Here is an 18,492-nt window from a genome sequence, read left to right on the forward strand (position 1 = left end):
AAAAAGCCTATCGGTTACATAGCCCTTTCCTACAAACATACCACTTTTAGAAAAAATTACTTTGTCTGACTGTATTACAATATGAAAGCCATGCTTATTCAACAAGGAACCAAACACAAGATTCTGGCGAATATCAGGCACATAAAGTACATTCTTCAAAATTAGATTCTTTCCAGATCACCGTGTCTTCCCCTTCAATGGTAGAAGTCGTTGAATTCCCAATGTAAAGCTTCTCACCAGCATCAGATGCTTTGAGGTTAGAAAAAATCGCCTTGTCTAACCAAACATGCCTCTGTTATTCCCAAGGAACTAACAATGAGATTTACATAAGGGGGGTTGAATGTAAATCTCAAAACTTTTTCAAGTTTTGAGCAGTTTTAAAAGCTAAGTGTATGATGAACAAATGTGTGTGAATTGCTTTAAGCAAGTGCAGACAAATGTATATTCAAAACACAAATGTAAAGAACACAAAGGCTTTAAAAACTTTTCTGGTGGATTTGTTGATCTACCAGAGATATGCATTTCAGAAAATATGTGATACAAAGAATTGTTCACAGCTGCTTCCTAGTACAAACTAGATGATTTTCTCTCTGAATTTTTCTAAACAGCTCTTGAAAATTCACATCTAATTACTAGCTGCAACTTGGTTTATATATCACCAAGTATTACAAGTGAAGACAAAGATAAAATACAATTATAAAATAATCCTTCACATGTTTCTTCTTCATTTCTCTATCCAATGCAATCTAAGATAATCTGTGAATCTTTGAATACTTCCTTGTTTGTACCAGAATGGAAATGCTGCTTTTTCTTGATTCCTCCAAGAGGGTACCACATTCCAATTGTCTCTGTCAACCCATGTGCCTCTGTCAGCTTGTGAATTGTCACTATCAACTCCTATGGAACTGAGCATCGATTGAAGCTTTCATCAGTTGATGGCTTTATCCGTTGATGCTCTTATCCGTTGATGCTTTAGCAGTTGAAGCTTTATCCGTTGATGCACTCATCCGTTGATGGATGTTATCCGTTGAAGCTTTAAAGACATCCGTTGAGGCTTTGTTTCTCATCCGTTGAAGGTCTTTAATTTATCAGTTGATACTACTTCATTTATACAAAATTACAAGGCATCAAATATTTACAATTAGCCCTCCTATTTGCATATCCACTAGTAGTCAACATGACTTATAATTTCCTACAACTTCTAAGAATTATAACTCATTAACAAAGACTGAAATGTGCTACAATACTAAACTTATTTCTAAGTAAATCTACTCCATCAACGGATAGCCAAAGTGGTCTTATCCGTTGAGGCTACAAATACTAGATTTCTACTTAAGTGTTTTGTTTAACTTATCATCAAACTAATACACATATATTCCTAACAATCTCCCCCTATTTATGTCTACTAGAACTGTAGGCATAAATTCAGGGTTATCTTGATGATAACAAAACACTTAACAAATATATGAGTTAAAACTAAGTAGAAATTCAAAAGTGCTACAAAAGTGTATGTACTGAGATAGAGTTGAAGATTTACAGTGTTTCCAAGGGTGCTCCTTTAGCCTGAGCAAATCATTTTCTTTTCCTTTATTCCCTTGTTTTCTTCCCTAGCCTCCTGTCATTTTCCTCTACTTGGAGTTGAAGTTGTCTGTAGAATTCAGCTTCATATTCATCACTGATATCCAACTTAGATTGCATGTCCCTGAGAGTTTCATTACTAGCAATCTTAAGCTGATCTTCAAGTCTGAAAAATCTTATGACTCCCTTATTGTCTCTGAACTCCATCAACCAATGAGGTGATTTATGAATTTTAGTTCCATGCTCTGGGATGAGTAATGTTCTAGGCAAAGAATTTGACTCCCACCAAGTCTTCATTATGCTGGCAATCTTGTTGAGAATCTCAGTCTTGGCAGTCTTGGTAAAACCAATGTCCCTTTTTATAGCTGAGTAGACTCTAATCAAGGTAGAATAGCCCTCATTTAGAATTCTTTGAAGAGGCCAAGTCCTTTCCACACTTTCTTTATACTTGAACACTAGCCTTTCTAGTAGCTGTCCATAGGCACTTATTCCCCTTACTTCCTCTAGCTCATCCAGGTAGAGTTCAATATCTGTATATTCTTTTATGTCACAAATGTGAACATAATCATCCTTTGAGGCTTGTGGCTTAGGCTTAGGTTTATGTTTCTGAGTGAATTTACTTGAGGTTGGGGGAGGTATGGATTTGGATTTTCTTTTCAGCTCCTTTGGTGGTGGAGAAGTAGTTAAGAAGGTAGGCAATTTGATGGTGTCCCAATCAATAGGTTCCTCTTTAGGGATGATTGGTTCACCATGGATATTTATACTGGGATCAGCAACAAAAGGTTCAGGAATAGAAGGTTGTGGTTTGGATTTTGATTGAATTACTTCAGTGTCATCTTCACTCTTCCTTTTTTCCCTAACCTTCTTTCTGTTACCCTTCTGTCATTCCTTTCTTTCTTCACTTCCTTCTTCCACACTTTCACCAACCATATTCCCCATATCCACATTTATGCTTTCAGTCTTGTTTCCTTCACTCTTGTCTTCAATCTTCTTCTTTTCTTCAATTAGACTTGACTTTAGCTATTTTTCAAGCTTTGCTTGTGCTCATTTGTCAGCCTTCAGCTTTTTAGCTTCTTCCTTTAGCCTCATGGTCTCTTCCCTCTTAGCTATTGAGAATTTGGGATGTCCTTGAATCACATAGATACTCTTTCCCTCTCTATAGCCATATTCATTCTTTCCACTACATCCTTGGTCTCTTGTGCTTTATGATATTACCATCCAAAACTTTGTCTTCATCAGGCTTTGGAAGAGGAAAATCCACTTCTTTTAGCTGAGCAGGAGTTAGAGGGTTCTTTGTAGAGGCCTTGTTGAATCTAGTGGTTGGCCTAAGTACCATGGGCTTCAGGTTCCTTGAAGAGGTTTCTCCAACCTTATTCTTCCTTACTGGCTTGTGCTCCATAATGATTGGCTCAACTTTTGTGTTATGTTTCACATATAGAGATTTTGCAGTTGTAGAACCAAACACTTGTTGCATCCTTCATCAATTTTCCTCCTTTCCTCTTTCACTTTTATCTCAGCTGCTGCTAGCTGGATTAGATCAATTCCATCAAGCTTTCCTTTGATTTGAAGTGTTGGAGAAGTAGTGATGGCAGGAACTAGCACTTTGGATATTTGAATGTGTGTAGATGGCTCCCCTTCCCCTTTATTCTCCCCCTTTTTGTTATCATCAAGGAGAGGGGTCAAGCCCTGTGCTTTAGCCAGTTGCACTAGGAGACTAGTTTGAGACTGTTGATTTTGAAGAATGGTCACCATAGAGTTTTCAATAATTTGAACTCTTTCCTCCAATTTGGCCATCTTCTTTTCAGCATCTGATTCTCTTCTCAGTCTCAGTAACAGTTCATGCATGGTACCAAAAGGCATGATTGCATCCAGCTTCTCAGTATTGTAGGAATTTAAGTCAGCTATATCCTTTTTGAGTTCATCCACACTTAGATTTTGTCTTAATTTTTGTAGCTTCATGAGATGTAGAGAATCTAAGTGGGCTTGGAGAATGGCCTTGGTACCAACATTTGAAGTTTCCTGAATTGCCTTTTGGATAGACATGACTTATTTGACTAAGGATACATTGAAATGCCCTGGTGTAGACTCCTTTGTCAATGCCCATTCAGGTAACTCTGGAATCGAACTTGGGCCTTCATCTCCCCCTAAGTTCATGCTTCCATCAAAAGAACCATAGTCATCATCATTAGAATTTACTCCAAATTCTTCAGATGGCTCTCTAGTTGTAGAAGGCATCATATTGACAGCAGCTTTATCCATTTGTAGAGATTCTGAAGTATGTACTAGGTTTAAAGTCTTTTCTGCCTCCTCATTGCCTTGAGTAGCCAATGATTGATAGGCTGACACAGGATGAGTAAAAGTGTCAGCATCCAAGGAAATTTTATCAATTACAGCTTTGTAATGTTGCTGAAATTGTTTTTCCTTGTCAGCATCATCCACAATCATTGACTCACTAGCAATGGCTGGATCCACCCTTATATCTCTTGTACCTGCTTTTCTCTCAATTTCTCTCTTTTCTTGCATCAGGGGCTCCCCTGGCTCACACTCCTCATACCCTCACCTTCACCTACTAGGTGGTACTCCTCTCACTTTCTTTTGCCATGCTGGAAGAAATAGCATGCATATTTAGACTCTCAAGCTCTCCTTTTGCTTGGGAGCAACCCAGCCTTTCATTCAAGTTTTCACTCCCTTCCCTCAGCCCTAGAAGTGATTGTACAGTAACCATGTCTTCTACACTTGGAGTTAATTCAGTTGTTTGTGTAGAGACCATCAACGGATAAAGAATATCCGTTGAAGTTGAAACTGATGGTATCAACGGATAACTTCTGTTAAGCTTATCCGTTGAAGAACAACCACTTGTCAACGGATGAGGGATATCCGTTAAAGAAGGAAAAGAAGTAGAAATTGAAAGTGACATAATTGTTGAATCTGTGTGGATTGATTTTAAATTAAGTGACACAGATTCTTCAACTAGGCCTGAAAGAATTGGCTGATGATCCAAAAAATCATCTAAAAGATCATGATCACCAGTATTTGAGTGGGGTTCCTCCCTCAGTTGTAAAGAGGGAGAATCAGGAATTGATGTGAAGATCATGTCCACATCCAGAGATGGTGATGGAGAATTTGGTGGTTGGTGTGTGTCAATTTTGAGAGAATGGGGTTGTGACTCCACATTTTTTGGAGTCACATCAAGCTGAATTTGTGAAGGCATAGATACAAGTGATTGTATCTGTGCAGTATGTGCACCCATTGTGGAAACTAGGGTTTTGACCTTCTTTCTTCTTGTGAAGGCTTTTACAGGTGAGTGTGTGGCTTCAGTGTCCCTCCCTCTTTTGTTCAGTGTCCCTGGATAGGGACTATTTTTAATAGCTACACCCTTTTGGGAGGGTGCAACTAGGGATGGGTTTGAATCATTTTCAACCACCACAGTCTTTTTAGAAACTGTGGCTTGGCTAGCTTGGGTACCACTCACCTCTCCTACCTTATTCTGGGGGTTTTCTTTATGTTCACCCCTCCCCTCACCACTAACACCCTGTTCACTCCCCTCAGGGTTTATGGTAGTTGTTACAACTGTTGTCTTTTGAGAGACAACAGAGGTGGCTTTCTTTGACTTGGGTTTTGAAATTTTAGGTTTGGTGGCCTTGGTAGGAATCTGTTGGGGCATTGACACAGATCCCATGGCCACACTTGAAGGCAAAGAAATGTTAGAGTTGGAAGTAGTAGGAGTTGAAGAAGTATTTACCTCACTTACCTGAGGTGCATCCATGATTGGTAAGTATACCAATGGCACCTTACTGTTGAGGTCAATCCTTAAAAGATCTACAAGGACCCTCTTCTCTCGTAGCCAGCATTTGAGTTTATTACTCTCATTATTTATGACCAAACCTTCAGCAACATGGTTAGCCAATCATATAAAGAATCTAGCATAATAGATGTTATGAGTTCTATTAGCTTCGTTACCTATCCTAGTACCCAATTCTAGCATAACATAGTTGCTAAAATTATAATACCTATCAGAAACCAGCATATAGAGCATATTAACAAGAGCTGAAGTTATTGCATCAAAATTACTAATTTTCCAAGAGAAAACCTTGATAAAGGCATCACTGAGAAAACTCCATTCTTTCCTAAGGCCTTTTCTCTTAATACTGCCTAAACTAATAGAATCAAGGGAATAGCCTATGGAATCTAACATGCTAGATATATCATTATCAGTGTGTGGTGTCATGGCATTGTTTTCAGGTAATTTATAACAGGACTGTATATCATCAGAGTTGATACAGTAATCCTTACCTTTGAGAGAGAAGGAGATGGTCATATCAGTGGGGTTGAACCCAGCAGTTGTCCAAATCTCCTCAACTACCTCACAGTAAATCATTGGGGCTTCCAGCATTGCATAGCTCAGTTGCAGTTCTTGATGAAATCCATCATCTTGTGATAATCTGAGTGGGCTTCATTCTTTTCCACCAAAGCTACGAAATTGTTTTTCTCATAGACAAACCCAGATTGGGACATTATCTTTACTACTGGTGCCATTATTGTGGGTAGAAGTTGCAGAGAAAAGTTGAGAGTTTTGGGAGAGAAAGAGAGTAAAAGCTTTTGAAAATTCAAGAAAGCGTAAAGTGAAAATAAGAATTCAAAGGGGCTTTTATACTTTCTCAAATTAAAACATAAAAAGAATGATTAAACAATATTGTAAGTCATATGTCATAGCCTATTTGTATATTCGAGGATTCAACTCAACTCAAATAAAAATGTAATAAGTAAATAGTGGATCTACCGTCAAAGAGATCTCGCAAAGTAATATCTGTCAAAGGATTCAGAAACAAGGTTCATCTACAGACTTGAGGAATTAATTCACTGGAAGAAGTTTAAGAAATTGATCAAGCCTCAGTGATATAAATCAAGATCGTGGATTTAATCAAGTGACAGAGATCTCGTTAGAATATCATTAATTACAAGGATTTAATCTGAAGAAAATCAAAGTGTCAAAGTCAAGACATGAAGAAACGTCACGGAAGTTAGTCACTCATGAACCAGACAGTACATCGAGTGTCAACATTGAAGTGGTGGAATTGATTCATAATTTCAGTGATTTTCAGAAGATATTCAGAAGATTGGTTGCTGCTCAGGATTAGTATTAATTCTCTATGAATTAATTAAGTCATATAATTTAATTAAGAAAATAAATTATATCTGCAAAGATTAATTTATTGATTAATTGAATTAATTGATTAATTAATTCAGAATTAATATTAAGGACTTTCAGGATTTTAATTGGTTTAAAATCTATTTAAATTCAAACAAGACAAACTGATTGTATTAGTATGACAATCGGTATGACAATAAATAGTCATACCGAAAGTCATGCTAATTCATTTAATTGTCTTGTTAGAATTATTATTAGATTAAAAATCTGTTATTAATTTCAGCAAGACAATCTTATTGTACTAATATGACAATCGGTATGACAATCAATAGTCATACCGAATGTCATGCCAGTACAGTTGATTGTCCTACCGAAAGTCTTGCTGAGCTAAAAGGAATTGTCATGCCAGTTCTTTTGTGTTCGGCTGTTTGTTTTAAAAAGAAGCAGAAGACCAATTCAACAAAAAAAATACAGAAAAGAAGTCAAGAACATACAGAGAGAAAAAGCAACCAAATATTTCATCTTATCTGCTAATTCAAGATCACAATTTCTAGTTTGTAATGTTAAATCCAATCAACTAGAAATCATTCTCTTGTTCTTGTGTAACAATCTAGCGGATCAAAATCCCTAGAACTTAATCTCAAATTGCGTTTAGCATTTGAATCTTTTTATTACAAAAATAGAAAAAGTTCATGTCGAATTTATTCTAGATTTGTGATAACTAATTTGAGATTAATTCCTTGTAATCGATACAGTTGTTGTAACACCTTTCAAGTTTAATAATATTTTTATTTAACTTGAATTTTGTTTCACATTTTTTTATTCCAGATTTAATTCGATTATTCGGTACTGTTTGTATTCAACCCCCCCTTCTACAAACATATTGGGACCTAACAATTGGTATCAGAGCCTTCTGATTAACGAACAAATCAAGATCCTAGAATTTCGTGATTTTTCAACTCCTTGAATTTTTATTCATTCAAAAATTCATAATGACTTCATAAAAAGTTGGAACCGTTAAAATTCCACAATTTGATAAAGAGAATTATATTATGTGGAAGAAGAAGATGCTCTTATTTTTACAAGTGGCAAATCCCAAATATTCAAACTTGTTAAAGAAGGGGATAAGAACTCCGATGGTTATTGAACCGGAGGTGATAGTAGATGATGTTGTGATCACCAAAGCCAGAACCTATCCTAAAGATCCTGAGGATTTTTCTCCTGCTGAAAAAGATGAAGCCTCCTTGGATGCCAGCCTTCAATTAATATTAATTGATTCCCTTGATCCCTTGATGAACAGACATGTGATGAACTGTAAAAATTCCAAACACATGTGGGAAACTATTGAGGTGATTAATGAAGGCATAGAGGAAGTTAGGGAGAACAAGTTGGAGATCCTAACCTCTGAGTATGAATATTTTAAATCAAATCCAGGAGAAGGAATTACTGAAGTGTTTGAGAGGTACAATGCGTTGATCAACAACCTGAACATAAATGGGAAATATTATTCAATCAGGGAGGTCAACAAAAGTTCCTTTTAACACTGCCAACTCATCTTGAACATAGAATCACTGCCATTAGAGAAGCTAGAGATCTGAGTGAGATTTCTTTGGACAGGCTCTATGGAGTGTTAAAAACCTATGAGTTGGAGCAGATTCAACAGAAGGAAGTCTACGGGAAGGATAGAATGGTCAGCACATCTACTGCACTTGTAGCTGAAGGTCAACAACAACAATAATCTCAATAATTGGAGAGAATGGTACAGTGTTCCAAGGCTGAGGAAAATATGTTAGTAGCAGAATATGATCCTCCTACTACAAATCAATCAAGTGATGATTTTTATTTCTTGGAAGAGCTGGAGCAATTGGAAGACGAGTCAATGGCCCAAATTGTCAAGAGATTCTCCCATGTCAGATTCAAGAGGAATCCCAAGCTTAAGTACAAGTCCAACTACAACAAATTCCAGAAAGGCGGATCTTCATCCTCTAACACCAACAGTGGTGGATACAAAACAGGGATGGTTGATCGGAGCACCATTAGATGCTATAACTGCAATGAGTTGGGACACTTTGCCACAGAATGTAGGAAGCCAAAGCAAGTAAGAAAGAACTCTGAAAGGGCTTATCTGGCAAAGGGAAGAAGCTAGGATGATACTGACAGTGAAGATGAAGATTAAGGAAATCTTGCTCTTATGGCTATTGATGGAAAAGCTTCATCGTCAAGAATAGAGGTAAAACTTTCTGATGCTGAAATGGTTTATCATCTAAGAGGTAACTTAGATTGTGCACGTCGTGATAATGAACTGTTAAGTTTACAGATCACAGACCTTGAGAAAGAGGTCAATGAATTAAGACTTGTGCACATTAATCAAGATAAATTAAAAGAACAAGTATCTTTTCTAGAGAATAGAGTTGACTGTTATAGAAAACTCGAAACTATTCTCAAAGACAAGATCACCGGTCTTGAGACTAAGGTTAGAGCCTACTTTAATTCTTGTTCGAAGGCTAAAGAGTTCTACAGTAAGCAATCTGTTAATCAAACATCTGGAATAGGTTATGATTACAATGTTGCTATTGGAGAATTAGGCATAAACTCCCCTCCTCGTGTCTGTGCTAAAGGGAGGGAAGTACCACATGTGCTTAAGGGTGTTGATGAACCCCTCTATAAACCATCAATTGCTGAACCATTTGATGCGACCTCTTCTGTTATTCAAGAAGAAATACGTGCTGAAGATCTTGCTAATGAGAAGGTTGTTTCCAAGTCAAGTGTGTCGAAAGTTCCAGTCAAAGTTGTGAAAGCAACTGAGACTAACTCAGACACACATGAGTTGGATAACAAAAATGCCATGTCTACCATGCATAAATTGCCTGCTGTTAATCACTCTCATAAAGCATGTGGTGTTTCTAATTGTATGTCTTGTGCTTTTAATATGATGTATGCTTATTTTAATGATAAGACTACTCCTCGTCAGCATGTGAATAACAAGAAGCATGATAGGTCTAAGACTGCCAGTCCTTCTAAGGCTAGAAAGGAGACATTTGTGACTAAGCTTAAATAGAAATTTGTTAAGGCTGTTTACAAGGTCAAATGTTCAGTCATTGAGAAAGTTGAGACAATTAAAATTAAAAATGTTGTTTTGCCTGACAAAGGACAATTCTACAAGTATGCCGGGCCCAACCAAGTTTGGGTTCCGAAGAAGGTCTAATCCATTTGTAGTGCAGGGCATTAAACAGGTATAACCGGTAGTGTGGATTCTTGACAGTGGATCATCAAGACATATGACCGGAGATAGAGCCCTGCTATCAAATATGGTTGAGAAAGCTGGCCCCATGGTTACCTTTAGAGATAACAGCAAAGGTTTATCCGAGGGATATGGCTGTTTGCAAGCTAGTAATGTTATCATTGAACTTGTAAATAGTTTCTATAGTTTTGCTATATTTATATAACTTTTTATTTGTATTTTCTGTAATTGTAAATATTGTATGATATATGAAATTGTATGTTGATATCTTGTTGATAGATATTTGGTATTTAATTCATTGATATTTGTTTTTATTATTATTATTTGTATTGTATTATTTCTTTTATTTTTATTTTATTTTAAATATTATGCAACATAACAGTTGGTATCTAAAGTACTTGACAAGTATCGGTCAATGATATCTTGTTAACATTATGTTGCAGATATTTGTAAGCTTTTGACATGAATGAGAATTACTTAGACTTTACCCTAAGTGATCAATTTTTTATCAAAAACTCATTCATATTGAAAAACAAAATCAAACTTCTTTCTACATTAGTGATTTCTTATTTCATGTAAAATCTTTTGAAATCACTATTATAAATCATTTTCTCTCTATTACCATATGTTCTGTGTTACAGGTTCAGTCTCCAATGGCTTTCTTTCATTGACAGTCATGAGGTTGAAAACCCACAACGTCTATCCCAGACTGTAAAGACAAACACAAAAACAGAACCAACCAACACTCTCTTACCACTAAATGTAGTATGAATGAGCGTGAGGGAGATAGTGCCTTAGTGCACCACATAAGGAAGGTTCTGTAGTCAACCCAGTAGCTCTGTCTCCTACATAGATGAGTAGTATTTAAACCGAGACACCTGCTAACCCCCATACATCTTCTCAAAAAGATGTAATGGTTGAAAAGGCACAAAAACAGTTACTAGATTCATTCTCTCAACAGGGTGCGTCTATTGAAATTTGCCTGTCGGCCAAGGTATCCTATGTAGTGTCACCACCTCAAATATAAACAATTCTTAATGCACAAGGACAGGTTACACACACAAAGGATGAGTTGACGGAAACAAGAGTTTCGACCATTTTAAGGTCAGATTCGATTATTCAAGGTTCGTTAATGGACCAATTGCCTTTACAGGTGTTAGGAGAGGATACTGATCCAAAAGCCATATATCAGTGGTCAGTGTCTACCTCCCCAGGCTTAAATCCCCTGGATGCATCTGCGGATAGTGGATCTGACATAGGAGCAGATCGACAACTTGTTGACAATGATTCAAATATTACCTGATGAGTCACAAGGAAATGCCTTCACAAACATTAGAAGGGAACTTTGATCTTTATGCTAAATTCTTTGGATCATTGTTTACCTTCCCAGAATTCAAATCTGGAACCCTAAAAGGGAAACTAGCAACTTGTAGATTATGACTCAGATTCATCTGACGAGTTTAACAAGGATGGGGATTTGCGAACTCCCATTGCACCACCTATGACCTCCTTAAGGATGGCTAAGGTTATTTTCCTTGCAGGTACAACTGGATTATGGAGCTATGAGAGAAGAGTGATACACTTGTGAGAATGAGTGTAAACACGAGTGGAGAGAAGAGTGAAACACATGTGAGGTACACTAAACAGAATCACACACTCACAGTGAGAAAGAGAAACTACTTGTTATTTCTTTTCCAACCAAGTGAAATATGAGAACTTCTTCAGACGACGGCATACATTCCTTCACTAAGGGGGAGATAAAAGCTTAAGTAATAGTTTGGAGGATTCCTCAACTAAGGGGGAGAAATAGCAGGGAGTAAGAAAAAGATCCTACATGTACACTACACCACACCATTGTTGTTTGTAACTACGGATCCTATTGTACGGGAGAGGTGGTAAACACAAGGTGATTTTTTAAGTAAGGGAAGAAGCTGTTTTCAAAAGGGGAGTACCATTGGCTTTTATCTGCGGATCCTATTGTACGGGAGAGGTGGTAAACGAAGGTGATCTTCTTTAATCAGTTGATTCTCATAGGGGGAGAAGCAAGAGAGATATGGGCTTCTCAACAGGAAATGTGGTTGTACAAATGAAGATGGAACTACTTGAAGATATGTTCAGTCTAGAGGAACATCTACTTGGAATCTGGAAAATGTTAAATCTAGTCCAGAACTTTTCTACTATTTACTTTGCATTTCTTTTTATATCTTTTTCTTATTTGTTAGTTGAGTTATCCTCTAGGTATTTGTGTGTTATTGTCTAACAAACAAATAGGGGGAGATTGTAAGTCATATGTCATAGCCTATTTGTATATTCGAGGATTCAACTCAACTCAAATAAGAATGTAATAAGTAAATAGTGGATCTACCGTCAAAGAGATCTCGCAAAGTAATATCTGTCAAAGGATTCAGAAATAAGGTTCATCTACAGACTTGAGGAATTAATTCACTGGAAGAAGTTCAAGAAATTGATCAAGCCTCAGTGATATAAATCAAGATCGTGGATTTAATCAAGTGACAGAGATCTCGTCAGAGTATCAATTAATTACAAGGATTTAGTCTGAAGAAAATCAAGAGTATCAAGGTCAAGGCTTGAAGAAACGTCACGGAAGTTAGTCACTCATGAACCAGACAGTACATCGAGTGTCAACATTGAAGTGGTGGAATTGATTCATAATTGACAGTGATTTTCAGAAAATTTTCAGAAGAATGGTTGCTGCTCAAGATTAGTATTAATTCTCTATTAATTAATTAAGTCATATAATTTAATTAAGAAAATAAATTATATCTGCAAAGATTAATTTATTGATTAATTGAATTAATTGATTAATTAATTCAGAATTAATATTAAGGACTTTCAGGATTTTAATTGGTTTAAAATCTATTTAAATTCAAACAAGACAAACTGATTGTATTCGTATGACAATCGGTATGACAATAAATAGTCATACCGAAAGTCATGCTAATTCATTTAATTGTCTTGTTAGAATTATTATTAGATTAAAAATCTGTTATTAATTTCAGCAAGATAATCTGATTGTACTAATATGATAATCGGTATGACAATCAATTGTCATACCGAATGTCATGCCAGTACAGTTGATTGTCCTACCGAAAGTCTTGCTGAGCTAAAAGGAATTGTCATGCCAGTTCTTTTGTGTTCGGCTGTTTGTTTTAAAAAGAAGCAGAAGACCAATTCAACAAAAAAAATACAGAAAAGAAGTCAAGAACATACAGAGAGAAAAAGCAGCCAAATATTTCATCTTATCTGCTAATTCAAGATCACAATTTCTAGTTTATAATGTTAAATCCAATCAACTAGAAATCATTCTCTTGTTCTTGTGTAAGAATCTAGCGGATCAAAATCCCTAGAACTTAATCTCAAATTGCGTTTAGCATTTGAATCTTTTTTATTACAAAAATAGAAAAAGTTCATGTTGAATTTATTCTAGATTTGTGATAATTAATTTGAGATTAATTCTTTGTAATCGATACAGTTGTTGTAACACCTTTCAAGTTTAATAATATTTTTATTTAACTTGAATTTTGTTTCACATTTTTTTATTCCGCATTTAATTCGATTATTCGGTACTGTTTGTATTCAACCCCCCTTCTACAAACACATTGGGACCTAACAAATATTTTTAAGTAAATTACAGCCGTTTGAGAATAAAAGAAAAATTGTATGTATTCTAAAAACTGCCGTTAATACAAATACATACAACTGTATATATATATATGTATCAACGGTTAAGAAAATAGAATCAACGGCTGTGACTCACTCAAAATGATTGAAGTTACTGTTCAACGGATGAGGTAAACGATCATCCGTTGAAGATTAACACAGTTTTATCCATTGAAGGATACAATTTCCAGAAATGTATTTGTCTTTCAACGGATAATGAACATCCGTTGATGGAACAACTTTGGCTTTGAACGGATAGAAAATATCCATTGATAGGATAAACTTTACTTAAAGCCAATTTTGCTCTTGCAACAAATTCATTTCAGGCTGTATAACAAATTACAATTAGGACATGAATTTAGGAATAATTAAGCATACCTAGCTCACTTACCAATCTTGTGAATGTTGATTCATCAAGTGGCTTGGTAAATATGTCTGCAATTTGTTTTTCACTTGGAACAAAATGAAGTTCCACTGTACCATTCATCACATGTTCCCTTATGAAGTAGTATTTGATGTCATTATGCTTGGTTCTTGAATGCTGCACTGGATTTTCAGTAATGGCAATGGCACTTGTGTTGTCACAGAATATTGGAATTTTGTCAATATTTAGCCCATAGTCAAATAGTTGATTCCTCATCCATAATATCTGTGCACAGCAACTACCAGCAGCAATGTACTCAGCCTCAGCTATTGATGTAGAAACAGAATTTTGCTTCTTACTGAACCATGATACAAGCTTATTCCCTAGAAATTGACAGGTGCCAGTTATACTTTTCCTGTCTATTTTGCAACCTACATAATCTGCATCTGAGTAGCCAATTAAATCAAAACCAAACTCTCTAGGGTACCAAATTCCTAGATTTGGAGTCCCTTTGAGATATCTGAAAATATTTTTAACAGCAATTAAGTGAGATTCTCTAGGATCAGCTTGAAATCTAGCACAAAGACATGTAGAAAACATTATATCAGGTCTACTAGCAGTTAAATATAGAAGTGAGCCAACCATGCCTCTATAGCTTGTAATGTCCACAGACTTTTCAGCCTTGTTTAATTCAAGCTTAGTGGCAGTAGCCATGGGAGTTTTTGCAGATGAACATTCCATTACGTCAAACTTCTTCAAAAGATCATAAATATATTTAGTTTGACTAATGAAAATTCCACCACTAACTTGTTTAACTTGTAAACCAAGAAAATAAGTTAGTTCTCCCATCATGCTCATCTCATATTTACTTTGCATTATATTAGCAAACTTTTTACAAAGATTATCATCTGTAGAACCAAATATAATATCATCTACATAAATTTGAACAAGTATAGTAAAGCCATTAACATTTCTAAAGAAAAGAGTTTTGTCAACAGTACCTCTAGTGAAGTGATTATCTAGAAGAAATTTTGACAAAGTCTCATACCAGGCTCTAGGTGCTTGCTTTAGTCCATAGAGTGCTTTCAACAGATTATACACATAGTCTGGAAAATTTGGATCTTTAAACCTTGGAGGTTGACTCACATAGACTTCTTCCTCCAATTCTCCATTCAGAAATGCACTCTTGACATCCATTTGATAGACTTTGAAATTGGCATGGACTGCATAGGCTAGAAAAATTCTGATGGCTTCAAGTCTTGCAACAGGAGCAAATGTCTCATCAAAATCTATACCCTCTTGTTGGGAGTAGCCTTTGGCAACCAATCTAGCTTTATTCCTTATGACAATACCATTTTCATCCATCTTGTTTCTGAATATCCATTTTGTGTCAATAGAATTTTGTTCTTTGGCTTGGGTACCAGCTTCCATACTTTGTTCCTCTCAAATTGGTTTAGCTCCTCTTGCATAGCTACAACCCAATCTGGATCCAATAGAACTTCTTCCACTCTCTTAGGTTCCTCCTGTGATAGAAAACTATTGTATAGACATTCATCTTGAGTAGCCCTTCTAGTTTGCACCTTAGATGTTGCATCACCAATAATTACTTCAAAGTGATGATTCTTGGTCCATTTCCTTTGAGGTGGATTAGCTCTAGATGAGGTGGCCTCAGTGTTGTCATGATATGAGATAGAGTGTTGATTAGTTGAAACTCCCCATGAGTTATTGGTCCTTTGCAAGGAACTGGGAGTTCTATCAACTAATGATGTAATTTGATTATCCGTTGATGAACTATGATCAATGGATGCTCCATTATGTACTTCAACGGATGATGCACTTTGTCTTTCAACGGATGCTGAGTTATGACTTTCAACTGATGCAGCATTTTGTGCATTATCCAAAGGCAAATTTTGAATCCTTTTTGAAGTGTCTTCTCCATCATTCTCATCTTCATTGTCATCACAATATATCTCAATGTTGTCAAATTTGAGTCCTTCATGGTGTCCCTCATCTGTTAGTCCATCAATCTTTTTATCATCAAACACAACATGCACAGATTCTATAAAAATATTGGTTCTTAGATTGTAGACCCTATATGATTTTCCAGCAGAATAACCAACAAATATCCCTTCATCAGCCTTTGCATCAAACTTACCTTTGTGATCAGGTTGGTTCCTTAGAATGTAGCATTTGCAATCAAAGACATGAAGGAAGTTTAAGGTTGGTTTTCTTCTCTTGAACAATTGATAGGGAGTCATGCCTTTTGCCTGATTAATTAGAGAAATATTCTGAGTGTAACATGCACAGTTAACAGCCTCAGCCCAAAAATATGTTGGGAATTTTGACTCTTCAAGCATTGTTCTTGCAGCTTCAATTAGTGATCTGTTCTTCCTTTCCACTACACCATTTTATTGTGGAGTCCTTGGAGCTGAGAACTCATGCATGATCCTATTTTCTTCACAGAACAACCTCATGGTAGAATTCCTGAACTCAGTTCCATTATCGCTCCTGATATTCCTTACTTTAAAATCTGGATGGTTGTTGACTTGCTTGATATGATTGATAATGATTTCACAAGCTTCATCCTTTGATCCAAGAAAATAGATCCATGAAAACTTTGAGAAATCATCTACAATCACTAGGCAATATCTTTTCCTTGAAATTGACAATACATTGACTGGTCCAAAAAGATCCATGTGTAGCAGTTGTAATGGTTCATCAATTGCTGATTCAAGCTTCTTACTGAATGATGCTCTCTTTTGATATCCTTTATGACAAGCATCACACATTCCATCCCTTGAGAATTCCATTAGAGGTATTCCTCTAACTAAGTCCTTTTTGACTAGATCATTCATTGTCTTGAAATTCAAATGGGATAGCTTCTTTTGTCATAGCCAACTTTCATCTTGACTTGCTTTGCTGAAAAGACAAGTGATTGATTCTGCATCTGTAGAGTTGAAGTCAGCCAAGTACACATTCCCTTTTCTAACTCCAGTTAGAACCACTTTGTTGTCCTTCTTACTGATAACAACACAGGCTTCAGAATTGAAGGAAACAGTATTCCCTCTGTAACATAGTTGACTGATGCTCAATAGATTGTGTTTGAGACCATCAACTAATGCAACTTCATCAATGATGACATTTTCCTTTGAAATCAAGCCATATCCCATAGTGAACCCTTTGCTGTCATCTCCAAAGGTTATGCTAGGGCCAACTCTCTCCTTGAACTCTGTGAGCAGGGTGAAATCTCCTGTCATGTGCCTTGAATAACCACTGTCCAAGTACCGTATATTCCTTCTTTTTCCCTGCACACAACAAAATCAAATCAAGTTGATTTTGGTACCCAAGTTTCCTTGGGTCCATCCTTGTTAGTATTTTTCCTAGATTTCATACTTCCTGCACCTTTTGACTTAGGTAACTTTAAGTCAACCTTGGTCTCAGATGTAGTTGGTTGAAGTGTAGGGTTAGTCACAGAATCATTTAGCACATTTGGTTGAATTTGATAAGGCATAGATCGTGCAAACATGTTATTCCACATAGGCATGTTGTATGGCATTTTAGGCATACTAAATGCAGCAAAATAAGGATTATTAACATATGGCATGTTTGCAAAATGTGCATGAGAATTCTGCTGAGACAAAATAGGCATGGCATGCAATGGTGACATAGACATGTTAGGCATGGAAGGAGTTAAAGGCATGGGAGCATTCTTAACAGATTTGCAGTTAGCAGATAGATGATTTACACTACTACAATGCACACAACTTTTTCTAGGAGCATACTTATCAGGTGTGTAGTTATTGTGTTTGTTAATCCCTACCTTCCCATTTCTATTTGATTTTCTTTTAGTTTCCTTTTTATCCTCAACCAACTTAAGCCTATTCTTCAACTGGTCTAAAGTCATGTGTCCTATATTCACCTTACTAGCATCTTTGGATGTGCTAGCTTCTTCTTTGACAAAGTTCTTGGAAGTTGAACCAAACTTCTTACTGAGATTTTTCAAATTATCCTTTTTAGAATCATTTGCCTATTTCAACTAATCAGCCTTTAACGTATGCTCCTTTTCTTCCTTCAACGGATGACTTTCATCATCCGTTGATTCCACATCCGCTGACAGTCCGTCAATCAATTCCATTTCCTTTTTATTTTTCTTCCAGGCATTCTCACAGAAGGATTCGATTCCTTGAACTTTGGCAATTTGAGCACTAACATTCCTAGATGTTTTCCAGGCCTTGATTACCTCTTGCTCACGTTCTAGTTGTTTAGAAAGAATTTCTACTTTCTTAACAGACTCTTCTAGTTCACTCTCAACAGATAAGCATTTGATTTTAATCTTTTCAAGATAAATTACCTTACCCTCTAACATAGCATTTCTATCACTTAAAAACAGATTATTCTCTTTAATTCTCATGTTCTCTTTAGTTAGTTATTTAAGGGAAACACGTAAATGATATAATTTAGTAGACATATCATTTATAG

The sequence above is a fragment of the Apium graveolens genome, chromosome 6, assembly GCF_009905375.1.
Source record: "Apium graveolens cultivar Ventura chromosome 6, ASM990537v1, whole genome shotgun sequence".
Taxonomy (NCBI): Eukaryota; Viridiplantae; Streptophyta; class Magnoliopsida; order Apiales; family Apiaceae; genus Apium; species Apium graveolens.